Consider the following 15128-nt stretch of genomic DNA (forward strand, 5'->3'; position numbering starts at 1 on the left):
CTAAATAAAACAGCCCCCTCTCCGTCCTGGCCTCTACCCCCCCAGCCACCTCAACCAGCTCGCCATCTCTCTCTGTTCCCAATTGAGAACTCCAGGATTTGGCCTAATGATGTCAAATGTTGATGGTGATAGTGGTGATGATGGGGGATGTGGTGAGGATGACGAAAGGTATTGCTGGAGGCTGATGGTTGATGTGTCTTTATCTGTCTGTGTTGGCGAGATAAAGACAGTATGTCAGTGGTGTTTGTACAGTAATTCATCTCAGGGAGTTGGTTCCGAGAAAGCTATTATAATGTTTACTGAAACAAACTGGCATGTAATGTGGGGTTTCATAGCAAAAATCTAAATGCTAGAACAAATGTCAGCTATATGCCTTTTTGACTTAAGCACTTATGTGTAATAAAGGTACTCCGTATATGGTAATTAATAAGTTCATCATATTAATTTGTGTTAATAGTTATAGATGGCAAGATCAATTAAAATGATCAGATGATTCAGGCCCATGTCAGTGGACATTATCGTGTGTAAATTTGGAATGACTGGGATTTCCTGTTATCTGACCATTAGTGTTGTTCTGCATAAATAATGGCCACAAGATTTTAATAATTTATCCACGGAAGTTCTGCAGTAGCACTAATCCTTCAAACTAGCATCCATAACTGAGTTTGTCAAGTTATATATTTTTTTAAATTATTATTATTATTATTGTTGTTGTTACTATTAGCATTTCTATAAATTCCTCTGCACAGTTTTCATTTTTAATTTTTTATTCTGAATGTCCGATATAGGCTAAAATTTACTCTAGGATAATTTACATCGAGGAAACATAGGCCCTGTCTAAAATGACGCATTTGCGAGCAAAAGACAGTTTTGTGAGATTCATTTTTCAAATGCTACATGGAGTCTACTAAGTAGTCCAAACAGGGGGGGATGTGCATCAGGCAAATGCCTACATTATTAAAGCTTCTGTTCAGAAATGTATTATAATATAAAAATCTGCCGTTATCTCCCGCCCGAATTTTGCAAATCGGTGGCAGACCTCCTCTCTGAAGCAGGTGTACTATTCCAGAATAACGTAAGGAGAAGGGGAGGCTCCAAGGGATATTTTGTGTAGTGTGGTAGCCTACCTCTCCTATCTCTTCCTTGTCGCGACTCGCTCTGCTTCCTATAGGAGCCGGGGGAAGGCAGTTCTTAGCATCAGCACACTTCATCACCACGGCTGTCTCTTTCTTTGGAAAGAAAAACTCGACCAAGGTTTAAAAATAGAGCGACCCTTACGAAAAAGGTAGGGCTATATTGTTGCTTATACCATAAATTACGCTACGGAATTATTCTGTTGTTATAGAATGTTAAATAGTGAGCTTTACAGAAATCATGAATATTGCACCGTGTGTAGCATAATTGTCATTTTATACACTGCCGAAACCTTGCCTCTGGCGTGTTCCAGGAAACGACAAAAAAAACCTTCTTTTAGTTGTGTTTAAATGTTCGATTCGGAAAGTAGGCTATGGCATCTTAACAGCAACATAGACGAGGAATATTGTTTTTGATCAGTAAATGAAACGGCGTAAAATTAGGCTACGATTTCATACATTCCTTTTACACGCAGAAAACAATATTTTTTAATTGTGTTAACATCACATCATATTGGCCCTATATTATTAAATGCAATATTTTGCATTCATGCGTCATAATGAAAATAACATACCAAGGGTATTTCTGTCATCGAACAGAATTTGTGTAAATATATTGTCGTGATAAGGTTCGTAGTTTTCAGACATTAAACCTAATTTAATTTTCTCTTTCATTTTTCGCAATGGTGCTGCATGTCAGTATCACAGTAAGGAAACATTACTCTTGGTCTTATTACTGGAATGGTGCAAACACCAGTCGAATAAAATAGCTTTTATCATTATTTGATCCATTTTTTGTTGTCGTTAGTAATTGTTGTTAAGGGTGTTTATAAACACTACCCTTCCCTTTTTTAGTCTCGCCCCTTCACGTTATACTGCGTGAAGTGTTTATTGTAGGTGATGGGTAGGTGTGCCAAATATAAAATGACATCAATAATGGCTATGTTATTTAAGAATGGCGTGACCTTGATTGAAACAGGGAATTGCTAACATGCTAACATTACATTTCCTGCAAGAAGGACAGTGTGATTGTCAGTTGAGTATCTAATGTATAGTATCAGATGAATATCAGCTATAGCCTTGGTCTTTATTTTCTTCTGGAGCGGTTAAATGACCTTACAATGAGTTGTGCGGACTCTAAACTTCTCATTTATAGACCTATTCCCCTGATCGCTTTGCCCATTGCCCTGGTACATTAATTCTGCTACAACGACCTTGTCATTTGCAAACAAGGAACATACACCTTTACTGAAGAATGATGTGGAATATCAAATGCTGTTTTCCTGAAGATTTCTGGGTTGTCTGTTCAGTAGAAAAATGTATGGCTGTGTGTGTGTGCGTGTGCATGTTAATGCCCCAAACATTGTATAGACATGCCCTCATGTCCTGTGGCTGTTTATGCAAATTTGTCAGTGAAACATTGCAGTCAGTTGTTGGCATTTGTGCGAAAGTGAATGGCTGCAGATACTAGGGTGGAGTGGGTTAATAGCATGTATAGTAGTTGTACTACATCAGTGTTTTTAATAATTGAAGCCATCCTGATTATTACCCTTAGCAAAAGTGATCCTGGAGGGTTTTTAAAAACTTTATCCTACAGTGGCACCAGTGGCCACCAGTTTCTGGGTACTACAAAACATAATAATTTCCTCTAATATTATCCACGAGGAACCGATTTATTTCTCCATTTCTGACAAATGCTGAAAATAATTGTTAATAATATAAAAAATAATTTAGATATTTTTTGTGAAAACAGAGAATATTGCAGATATTCCAATAATCCAATAAAGTATTCCAATAATCTAATAAAGTATTCCAATAATGATTGTACAAATATAAACATGGTATGTACAAACAGAATGATACATTAAAAAAACATGGTGCAGATTGTAGCTTAAACAATATGAAAATATTTTAATGTAACCTGGGAAGTTTAGTTTTCCAGGTCAAGTGGTTTAGCCGGATTGGGATCTTTTGAAGTTTGTTTTGCTGCAGTTAGATGGAAAGGGAATGTGCTAAATGATTAAATACCATCTGTAACGCATACCTGTTGAATTGCACCATGGTGTGGAAATGTTCATTAGTTCATTAGCTTGCATCTGGCGAGGTATGGAGTGGCTTGCATCTATGAAAAAGTTAACATATCTGTGCATTTACTGTAAGAAATACTGTACTTCAAATATACACAATTAACTCACTGGCAGACTATACCTATTATATAATATTGAGTTACAGTACACCGGTGTGTTAGATCCTTGCTAAAGTTGTGGCAGTGGTTGAATTTCCTTATATTTCACCTTGAGTCACCTGTTAAATTGATCATCGTTCTCATTTGTATAGTAGATCACACATGACTGTTAGTCTCCAGAAGTTACATTTCCAAATAATCAGACCCATTTTATTCCCTGGTAATTTATGCACCTTTTCTGTACTGTAGGAAAAAACTAGCGAATCATGTGATGACTCACATGTCTATAAATAATACTCCTTGCAACACTGATATGATTCCTGTAATAGTTGTCTGTTCCCTGGTGCAGCACTGCACTGTACTTTTCAGTGCAGCCTTTGGAGTCACCCTGCGAGGTACAGGTCATTGAACAGTTGCTGTGCAAATGCTGAATGGCAGTGCTGGTGATGGAGGTGCAGGCCGCTGCACGCACACAGTGGAGAGCGTGATTGTTAAGGCTCTCATTCTCAGCCTGTTATCTGTGTTGATTAAGGGCCAGGCTTCAGCCAGCCTCAGCTGTGAACAGGACTCTGCTTAGTGCCAGGACTTATATAGCTGGCCTCTGCATTAAAAAGGACGTTTCTGTCTGTCATATACATAGTTATGCAGATTTGATGCGTGTCGTATGAACGTGTAAAACTAGCGCTCAGGCTGGCTCTGTATTAAGATGGAATGTCTTGCTGACTGTAGTATTGCTGGATCAGTGGTTCCCAAACCTGGTGAGCTTTAGACTTTAGCTGGTCATACTGTATGGATATTTTAGCACATTTCATAGCAACTTCTCATTTACTGTAACTGGTGCATGCAGAGGTTTATGGTTGGAATCTGTTGGTGCAAGAGTACATTTAAAAGCCCCATTTGCCTATATATAACCTTTTGCTCTAGCCATATTATTGCCTAAAACCTTGTACCTCCAAATGTACATATTTTTCTATTCAACTCAATAAAATGATAGTTCAGTTACGTGGAGCTTTAAAACATGAATGTTCTGTTTAAATGCTTGAGTTCTTTAATGTCTTATTATTGATGTTCTCCGCGTAAGGACAGGTATTGTAGGTATTCAACATTGTCTCTCTGCTGATTGTAGTATCTCTTTGAAGCAGCAGTTTTGAGAACAGATAGAGACAGCACAGTAGTGAATTACATTTGTATTAACAAGAGCTTGTAATCTGAAGCCTTTATCCGCATGACGTAGAAGTAAATAGATCTGATGATGCTGTCTCCTTCCTGAATTATGTGCTTGCTGTATAATGTTAGAAGATATTACCCATCGTTATTGCTTTACGCATTGCGTAACTGTGTATGACTTTATTTGTGATATAAATACTTGCATATTTTTTTATTCGCTCGCATGACTGTTTTTCATCACATTCAACTGAGGTGTCAACTAACTAAACAGCTTTGGGAGAATTGCATTATGGGACTTTGGCAAAGTGGCAAAGAGCCACCTAATTAGATTGTTGCATGAGAACAAGGAAAAGGAAGTGCACCGCACTGAATTGGAAGAGGGATCTGTGCAAAGTGAGGGTGGGAAGGATACCATGCAGCGCTGTGGTAAAGGTGTGTGCAGGCACAGTGCCTTCCTCCTGTCATCGACAGAGCAGGTTGTGAGCATGATAAATGCTGGACACTGACATTTCTGACACACCGTTGACCTGCTACAATCAGACTCCATCTGTCATTTCATTAGGTCCCATGGGGTTATAGCGTACCTGAATCTCTCTGGTGCTTCCTTTTCAATATGCTCTGTTTTATTGGAGTGTTTTGTGTACCAGTTAAAACCTAATGCCTTGATGTCTCAAGCTTGTACAAAGGGGGAAATTACACATCTATAATGCTGAGACATAATTTCATTTTTATTGCTGGTTGTACTCTTCCCCCCCCCAATTAAGATAAGAATAATTGCTAAATGAGCAAATCAGGGTTGAAGCCAGACTGAAAGCAGAGTTAACAATGCACACTGAGACACTCTGAATTAAATTTTTTGTGTTCAAATACAATGTTTTCGCAATTGAATCCCTTGGTTCATTTCTTCTGAGAAGGCACGTGTTGACAAACCAGCAATATGAAGGATGAATCACTTACTTTATTCCCAGATTAAATGCTCAGAGCTACTTGGAGCCACAGAGCTTTTTCATCAGAGCTGGCAAAATGCAGACTTGATTTATGATGTGTGTGTGAGGGTGCATCATTTCTGCATCGAATCGAATTGATTTTTTTGCCTGCGAAAAGACTCTTATTCAGGCATCTGTCTTATTCAGGCATCTGTCTAGCTCGTATTGTGGAATATTGCAATGACTTTGCCACACTGCTACAAATGGATGCAAAGATGGAATCTGCTTGATGTGAGGGTACTGGCTTGCAGCTGCCTCTCCCTGATATTCAGAGTTTTAGGAGGCTGTGTGCACAGAAATGGCTTGTGACGGCAGTACTGTGAGTCACTGCCCTTCTCCACAGTGTGTGCTGCAGGGCCAGGATGTGAGCTGCTGGAGCTTCAGGCAGTCTCTGTGCTTCTCTGCATAGCACTAGAGATCTGCCTGATTGGAAACAGTGGGGAGATCTTGTTGATATTATAATACCATTTTATTGAATCCTGGTATCTTGCTGCTGTTCATTTCATTATAAATTCAAAATAATTGAACAAAATGTACCATAGGACCACATTTGCATTTGCATTTAGGCATTTTGTAGTGCGCTTATCCACTTACTGACTTACATGAGAGCGTATGAAAAAGCGTTGATGCTAAGTCACTAGGGTTGCAACCGAGAGTCACCATTCATACATAACATACTTATGCATAGTAAATACACGTGCCTACAAAAAAAGTGCTATAGTAGAGGCAGGAGAGAGGCTGAGAATGTAGAGCTTCAAGTAGCGAAGGGGTTCGGGGACATAGTTTTGGATGTGGCATAGGTGGGGCTTATAAACCCTTGATAAATACTCAGAATCAGTTGAGCTAAAAGGCAATTTAGCCAAGTGTGTGTTCAGGCTGCGGTGGAGGATAGACAGGGATTCTGATGTCCTGATTGTAATGGGGAGCTCATTCCACCACTGGGGGGCAGAGAAGTTGTGAGCAGGAACAAGGACCATTAAGCAAGGGTACGGTAAAGTGACTAGTGGATACAGAGTGGTTATTGTAGGATTGTTGGGTTTCATAATTGATTGCATGTAAGAGGGTCCTCCTTTCTTCCTCTTTCTGCACTATAGCCTAGGATAGTTTTCTCTGACTTAACACCTCCTACAGAGAGGTGTTCTTGCAGGTTTTCAAAAGAGGCCATTTGGCAATGAAGCTATCGGGGAAGAATGTGGCATTAGGAACATACTGCAGGGAGCTGAAAACATGGCATAAAGAGGCACTTCCACAGACATGTGTCAGTCCACCAAATGAATTAGCCTATAATCAAATGATCTGGCCTCTGCATTCACATAGCACATATGTGCGTAAATGTTGATCTGAAACCAGCCCCTGCTGTTAAATTGTATGATCTTACAATATATAGGGAGTGAAGCAGAGAGGCACACTACCCAAGAGAAGATCTGTATGGGGTTTTTCGATTTAAGAAAGGCAGTATAGATTCTTTCATGTCTCTTGTGGGTCTCTGTAATCCCATGCTGACCCAGCTCAAAGAGTCAACATCACATGGGACTTCGCTCTCCACAGCATTGAGAAGAAACAGAACTGGGGTTCCTCTGGTACTGTGAGAAACAGAATCAATACATGTACACTTTAGTCTTTCTGGCTGTGCATTCCTGATATAAGATCATGCAATTTCCAGCCCAAGATTTATAACAGACATATACATGCTGTTTCCATCGACCTGCATTGCCTGCCCACCCTAAAGCATTCCACTTGGAATGAACCGGGGCAAAAGCAGCCAGCATGATGCAGTTAGGGTTTCAGATAATGTATCTTATCTGGTCTGTGATGGAATATGTGGCTTTATTGCACAAAAGGGGTATACGATTGCAACACCCCCCCCCCCCCTTTAATCCATTTCCATTCCTTGCAGTTTCCTCACTCACTCTGTATCCCCCTATTTGTGATCTTCAAAAACCCTTTTTTATACAGATGATCGGGTTCTTGGGATGCCTTTGAGCCTAGGTGGGGTTCCCTAGATTAAAACTGGATGAAAACCCCTACAGATCACTGGTTCCTCCTGGTTTAGTGTGCAGTTCATATGTTTGTAAAGTGTCATCATTTACCCTGTCCATTTACATTGCAGCTATGGGAGCATTTGTTTGTCTGAAGCAAGCAATTCAATTGCGGAACTGCAATAATCCATATAGAATTGAAATGGAGTCCAATTCCAGTGCACTATTGCACCGGGCTCAACTCATTTCTACCAGGCCTACTTCTGTATTTTGAGTATGGAGTCAATCTGGTCCCACAGTGGGGTCAGTACTGGTCTGTGGGCTGCCTGCCCACTCTCTGCTGGCACACAAGTCTGGTCTGTTTGAAGTGAGCTCTGCAGGGATTAGCCAACAAACACCTACGCTGGTTCAGTGTCATCCACACAGCACAGTGCTGACGTCAAGCAGAGAACAGAAAGAGGATTTTACCTATTTCCTTGTTTATTATATAGAGAACATGTTCATCTTTTACTGACAATCTATGGACACATGCAGGAGGAAAATATTCTTAGTTTTTGTATGGTACTTTCAGAAGTATTTTGGTGATGTGATGCTTGGTGCTATCCATTTTCCAGTAGTTTTACAAGCCTTAGGATGTCATTTGGCATCATAGCACTTGGGACACCATTTTTGTAACGGCTGACACAACTATGCTAATCTTAAGAAATGCTTTATGGAGGGGCAGAAATGTAATCCCCTCCAGTCTTTGTGATCTTCTGGTGATCAATGGTGAAAAGCCTTTCGGTCTCCTGCATCACCTGCTGTCAATATGAATTTCTTAATGGTGCCTCTCAAGTATAAATAATAATACAATGAGGGAATTCTGGGGCAGCAGTGGAATGTGGGTTTGAGCTGTGGTCAGCTGACTCACCTCTCCCTCATCTCGAATTGCTGTGCTGTAACACAGCCTGGAGCCTGGCTTCTGATGTCATCAGGTCATCAGGGTTTGGGGCAGCAGTGAGCTGCTGACAGGGCAGGATCACTAGTGGCCTGTGTTTCTAAGGCATGTGCCAGCCAGCTCTCTGAAGTAAAGGTGGGTTTGGATGTTCAGATTTGTCTTTGGAGCTTCAGCTGAAGTTCATGAAGTTCAAGTCTTCATAATCAAACTTTAGAAAATGTGTTTAGTCACTTGGAACCATGAAGCATGCTCATACCAGGTAAAACGCTCCTTATGAGGAAGAGTTAGAGATACTTTTATATCACACTTTCCCAATGTTTTACTTTGTTACAGAACCACTTTATGTTCCTGAATTCTTTAGTTTATTCAAGCAGTTTTTGACTCAAGCCCATTCAACAAGCTTGTCTTGTGGGGTTGCATACAAACCCAAATACCAAAGCTGGGCATCCATTTTCAGAAGATATTCAGAAGTTGAGAAAAAGTAAATTAAATTAAAGGTACAGTTGAATGCACATTGCACAGATGAACTAATAAAATTACAGCTCAAGATGAACATATTCTCACAGGGATTCCTTTACCACGGTGCTGTGTTCCTGAACAGTTAGGCTTCTCCATCCATGTTTAATAATGGGCCATGCTGTGCACCATGCTCACTCTCACCAGTCTCCTGCCTCCCTGCCTGCAGCTGTGTCCCTCAGTGGGTCTCGACCAGGCTGCCACACCAGCCTGGCACATCTGCCCTGGCTGTTTGCCAGGCTAATGGGCTGCTCAACTGCCAGCTAACAGACCCGTCTGTCAGCACATCTCTCTCTTCTGTCCTCTTCTGTTTTTGATTGTTTTTTTTTTTAGGGAGGAGACATAAGGGGGTGATTGATGACTAGAAAAATCTCCTGAGATCAATGGCACACTGCTGCTGTCTCTCCCATCTATCTTGGTCTTGATCTTTTAAGCACTTGGAGAAGACCCATAGAAAACAAATTATGGAATTGTCTATCTCTGCTTATCTGTAGACTTCTCTGTAGACCGTTTTTGGCAAAGAACATTTTCAAGGGTGTTAATCTAATGGGGATTTTACCAGGGCCTGTAAAATGTTAGCGTTTGCTTTGTGCGACAAGGGGAGGTGGATGTGCTCCTTTATTGTTTGTTAGCCTTTGGCAGAGACCTTTCTAACCACAAAGTTTCTCAGGTCCTTGTTATTGCTTTCTGTGCCTCCTCCTGCAGTTCAGCTATAAAGGGCATTCCGTTCTGCCAGCAGTCTTACACTGAGGATCTTTTTCCTCTGGCATCATCTCAGCCCCTTTACAAGAAATTTAATGACATCATTTCATTTGGAGTTTCTTCATTGGTGGTTTGCCTCTCGTGTGCAGGTTTGGCAAAAATGATAATCAATTTTCTTGTGTAAAGATGCCAGGCTTACTCTAAGACAGTATATTTTTCACATGATCAGTGGATGAATAAATCTTAATAGGGGAGATTGAGGCAAAATAATACCCCTTATAAACTATAATAATAAGACAGTACTGTGAGAAATAAGCCATAGTATTGTAATATACATGCTGAGGTTAAAATATTAGGGTAATAAAAAGACTCTTTGAGAAGCAAATTGCCCAAGATGCAAACAATAATCCTAAACATTTATTTCCATATTGCAGTAGAAAATGGAAATTTAATAACAAAAGCCTAACACAAATAAAGCCGGAGCTTCTGGTAAGAGAGTTCTATTGCGTTCTGTGAACCGCACTATAAGAAATATTTAGAAGCTAAGGAAAAAATTATGAAGATGGGCAATTAAATAGTGAACTTCAATATATGTTTCAAGTTTAGTTTTGTCAGTTTAACAGCTGAGCACAGGTGTAAATGTGCCAAGGTTTATTCTGCGTGACTGTCCGGGAGCCTAGGCCTGTTCTCTTTACTGCATATTCTAATGTTCCTGTGTCTCAGTGGAGTGCCTTTGTAGCCAGGCTTGGTCGAGTACAGATGCTTGTTCACCAGCGTACCAGGTGATAGCTGTTTGTGAATGGCCTGTGTACTCAATGGTTTTTTAAATGGCGTTGAGAAGGGACATTAAGCTCTTGGGTCATGTGAACAGATGGATAGCTCACATTTTGGTAGGCAGGAGAAGACAGCATCAGGGAGTGAAGAGAAGGAGGCAGAGGAAGAGAGACAAGAGACAGGAGAGCCAGGTGATCAGTGGGAGGGAGTGGGAACGAGCAGCAGAGTTGGGCAGGAAGATCATCAGATGGAGGAGCGGAGCAGGTAGGTGGTGGAGGGAAACTGTTTGTGGGGGGCTGATGGCAGCAGCCTGGCATTTGGTCCGAGGGAGTGTTTGTGTATCCGAGGAAAGAGAGCATAAGGAGAAGAAGAGGGAGCAACTGAGGCCGGGATGAGCAGCAAACTGGGTCCTCCTCCATCTGTCCCCTGCTACATGCTGTCTGTGCTGCGTCAGATCAGGGTGGGGGCGAGCTAGAGGTGGGAGGCTGAAATGCAGCCTGGTTTCTGAGAGCAGGTTATCTAGGGAATCGAAAGAAGATGAGATTTGAGTTTGAGTGGAAATGCCACTGTCAAATAGAGACAGAAGACAGTGCCCATAGTAAGCCTACAGTGAACTGCATGAACTGTGCTCTTGGCCATAAATAGCTGTACGAAATGAGTATCGTACCTTACTGAACCTGTGTTTTGTAGTTGTCCAAGACCATGGTATGCACTTTTGTACATTGCTTTGTATGTCATGTAATGTACAGTGACCTGAGCAGTCAGATCACTGAACAAACATTGGGTTTGGCTTTTTGTGTAAGTAGATATTGATTGGTGTTTATATTACATGACATTTGTTTTCAGGTCACATTTACATGTATAAACATTGGCCATAAATTATGGAGGATTTGACTGAGGCTGTCACTGACCGGTAAATCCTCTATTTACATTAGCATGATGCATCCAGTGCATAATAGTGTGCCAGATCATAACTATCCAAAAGCTTGTGTATTTGGAGAAATAATCATTTTATATTTACTGCAGAAACAAAAGAAAAAGAACATAATTTATGAATACATTGAACCTGAATATGTTTAAATATACTATCTTCCCAAGCATGACATATTCATGTGTTTGTGGTGCATTGAATATGTCAGGGTTATCCCAGTAATCTCAGTTGGGAAGAATTAAAGTATGTAATTCACAATATTATGCGAACTCAATGATTTAAATATAGAGTAGTATGTGGGAGACATTTACTTAAATTTTATTTAAATATATTTAAATACATTTTATTTGTATATATTTAAATTTACCCACACAGTCTTGCGGGTGCTGCATTTCCCATAAATGATTCAATGACTGCTTGGCTTCCCAGGACCCAGATTCACTCCTATGCACAAGGAAGAGTAATCCAGAGACAAGAATCCAGTGGCAGGCGCAATGCATTAGCAGGCACTGAAACAGGACAGCTTTCAATACTCTGTGATAGCCCGTGGGCTATGCAGGGACATCCATTTTACTTACTCGCAGGAGCCTGCACTTATGCAAATTTCTATATGCGCCGATCGCATGCATACTCATGAAGTCGTTCGCGCACTGTCGTGCCAATCCAAGCCTATCGCAGTCCTCCCCCACTCTTCCACAGTAGTGTGCCTCAATCCACAATGCCTTCCTAAAAATAGAGCCTCTTTTGCACTACTGACAACACTTCAGACTGAGCCATGTTCTTGCTCAGCTTGGTGATTATAGAAGCGTGTTAACTTTCAGACTCTGCAGTGTTTTCTTGCCAGATGTGTGTGAGAGAGAGAAAAAGAGAGAGAGAGGGTGAGAAAGGGAGAGAGAGAGAGAGCGAGAGAGAAAGAGATTTTTTTTCTTTCATTTCAGTCAAGCAAGCTGATTGTAATGGGCTCTATAGCCGGAGGATTGCCCTACTCTTGCAATGCACCAGCACGTTACAGCACTGCTTCAGTTCTGGAGCCAGGAGTCTGCATGTATAGAATACATACTGCAGAAATGAGTGATTATGTAACACGCTCTATTAGTTGACTGTTCTACTGCTGCATGACCAGCTTGTTGTGCTGTGTGACATAGGCAAAACATCCCTCAGATTGTACAGCTGATCTGTAGTCTCATTTCATATTGACGCGAACAACGCAATGCTAATTTATGATCTGCAAGGTTTGCTTCGCCACACAAGGACCCATGGGAAAATATTGTTTCCATTCCATTTACTTTTAAGATCGATCGTACCTGCTCTAAAAAACAGCTGGAAGTTGTTTGTCCCAAAGGTCCAGTAATAGAAGGGAAGACTGAAAGACTTAAAGAGTTCTTGCAGTTTGGATGTAATCTCTGTGTTTCTAAGGAAAAAGCCATTTCCCAGCATGTCTCTTTGCTTTGTCAATCTCATCGGTGAGTCGTTTTGTCGATCCTCACAGTAATACTGCAACTTGAATCCGTCTCCAGCATTTAAAATTGATCCAGTTCCCGTCACTGAGCAACCTCATAAGAGACCTTTTACTTCTAAATGCCAGGGGCAGAACTGCCCTTGGATCCAGTTTTTGCGAAAGTAATGAGATTTGAGGCTGAACTGGGCCTGGTCAGACTGAAACGGAATGGATTTGACAGCTTTAGACTGTTATGGACGTCTAGCAGACATTAAATGTCCAGAAACCTCATTCCTAACTGTTCCTTAGTGGGATGAAAGTTTTTAAGGCCACCGAGGTTCTTAGTCTTGATAGCCCAGTCCCTTACATGAGTTTTAATGAATGGCCTTGTATGTCACCAGACAGACACTCTTCCATGTTTAGGCATGTGCTTATCTGCCACATTTTACTGTTTGTGTTGGCTGGCGATTCTTTGATAGAGTGACATTTAAAAATATATTATTATCCAAAGGGTGCGTACATTCTTTTGTCTTTTTTGAAGGGGTGTCCTCATCTCATTTGGATGGCACAGGTTATGCAAGGAAAGGTGGGTGGGTAACAAAGACAAAGCAATGAGTGAGGATGTCTTACTTCCGGAAGGATTTCAGCTCCTCTCATTTCAATTCCATGCTGTACCTTCACTAATCCAGATCCCTTAACTGACTCTCACTGCAGGTGTAGTTCAAACCTATCAGCAACCAGTCTTACTTTACATTCCTGTTATGTTTTGACTTGAATTAAACACTGGTTGCTTGTTGATTATTTGCTTACCTGATGAGGACAAGCGTAAAGAGTTTTGTAGATGTTATGGTTTTCTGAGGGAAAGTGACACAGAGGAACTAGACTAAAAGACTTTCTGGAGGAAGATAAAGGAGCTGGCCGCAGGTGCACGTCAGGTCTTTCCCTCCCTGGTGTTGTGCTGCTTCGGGTTGATGGTGTGACCGGTTCATTATCGGGAGAGACAGCGGAGGGGAGCCGGGAGATTAAATTGCAGCATAGGGCAGGTTAGAGGCTCTGGTTTGGGCAGGATGGGGGAGGCAGTAACACAGAGCCGAGGCACAGCTTCACCCTGGATACCGATCACTTTGAGATGACAAGAGGAGTGAGGAGGTCACTCCACATGCAGCCGGAGTCAATGACAGTGCTTGTGCCTTCTACTGACATTGTTTAGATGCCTAATAATTTGACAATAAGAAATAATATAATGATGTAATAACATAATATAATAATAATTTATCCCTACAGAGTAAAATGTTTACAGTGTAAATTCATAACATAGTTTACTGTATAGGAATCCTGTTGGGATGAATATTCTAGTTTATTTGACTTGAACATTTTACGTGATAGCAGCTGTCTCTTTCCGTACATTTTTATGCCTCTGCGACAGCACAGCAGTTATACTGCCATCAGATTTTATGAGAAGCTAAGGGCCTGTATAGGGACAATGTCAATTTATACCTGTATTTTTGTGTTTTTCTTTTATACTTAATAGGGCCAAGCATCCATGGATAAAAATAGCACTGCGGAACACCAAGATATGCCAGAATGTGTGCCAGGTTTATTAAATGCACGGTTAGAACCATGTTTTATTTTAAATTTGCTATTATTTAATGGGACAAGTGAAGGGGGAAATTGGGCCTTATTCCTGCACATGAATAATCCTATTTACCTGTTTGGTGAGGCTGCTGGGGGAAGCAGCTGAGGCTATGTGCAGTGAAAGGCTGTCTGTCCTTTCCCTTCCTATCTCGACTGTTTCCATGGCATTCAGTCTTGGGTCGAGATGCTGTATGAACCCCATCCGCACTTCAAGCTGATCATGAAATTAGTTTGGCATGCCAAAAACAAACCAAGCGTGCAATACCAGTGAGGTATGTAACTGCTTGGTTAGTCAAAGTAATATTTTTCCCTGTGTTTTTTTGTCTCACAGAAGCAGCTTCAGTTTCCTTTAATCTGTTACTGTATTGCATATTACATCACATCTTTTCTGTTCATATTCTCGGGACCACTTCTGTGTTTAGCACTTGAAGGCATCCATACTTTATAAGCCATCCATACCTGCATGTAAAATATTTTGTGGATCAATGTTTCTGTCAGATTTTGACTGTACTGAGAGAGAGAGGGTTGTAGTAAACAACAATCATTTTAAATCATGATTTTAACTAGAAGCATGAATCTGAATGCAAATGAATGATAATTAAAAGAATAATGAAAAGAGCATTCTCTAATTTAACTGTTTCAGGTTTCATAAATGTATTTTTATAGGTTTATGAAGCTAAAATTGTTTTAATTTTAAAGATTAACATTATAATGTTGGTGTGCCTAGTGCTTACATTGGAATTTA

At 40.7% G+C, this 15128-nt stretch overlaps 1 protein-coding gene across 2 annotated transcripts in view; it reads left to right on the forward strand.

Moving 5' to 3' along the window:
• sv2a (synaptic vesicle glycoprotein 2A) overlaps positions 1 to 15128 on the forward strand; it is a 40903-nt gene that overhangs the window by 2911 nt on the left and 22864 nt on the right. The window contains exon 1 of one of the 2 annotated variants that reach the window (XM_064351150.1): positions 1120 to 1285. The exons of the other annotated variant lie outside the window; for it this stretch is intronic. The gene's annotated coding sequence lies outside the window, so the exon portion shown is untranslated. Of the gene's footprint in view, positions 1 to 1119; positions 1286 to 15128 lie in introns of those variants that run through there. 2 annotated transcript variants of the gene reach the window in all.

Source organism: Anguilla rostrata, chromosome 1, assembly GCF_018555375.3.
Source record: "Anguilla rostrata isolate EN2019 chromosome 1, ASM1855537v3, whole genome shotgun sequence".
Taxonomy (NCBI): domain Eukaryota; kingdom Metazoa; phylum Chordata; class Actinopteri; order Anguilliformes; family Anguillidae; genus Anguilla; species Anguilla rostrata.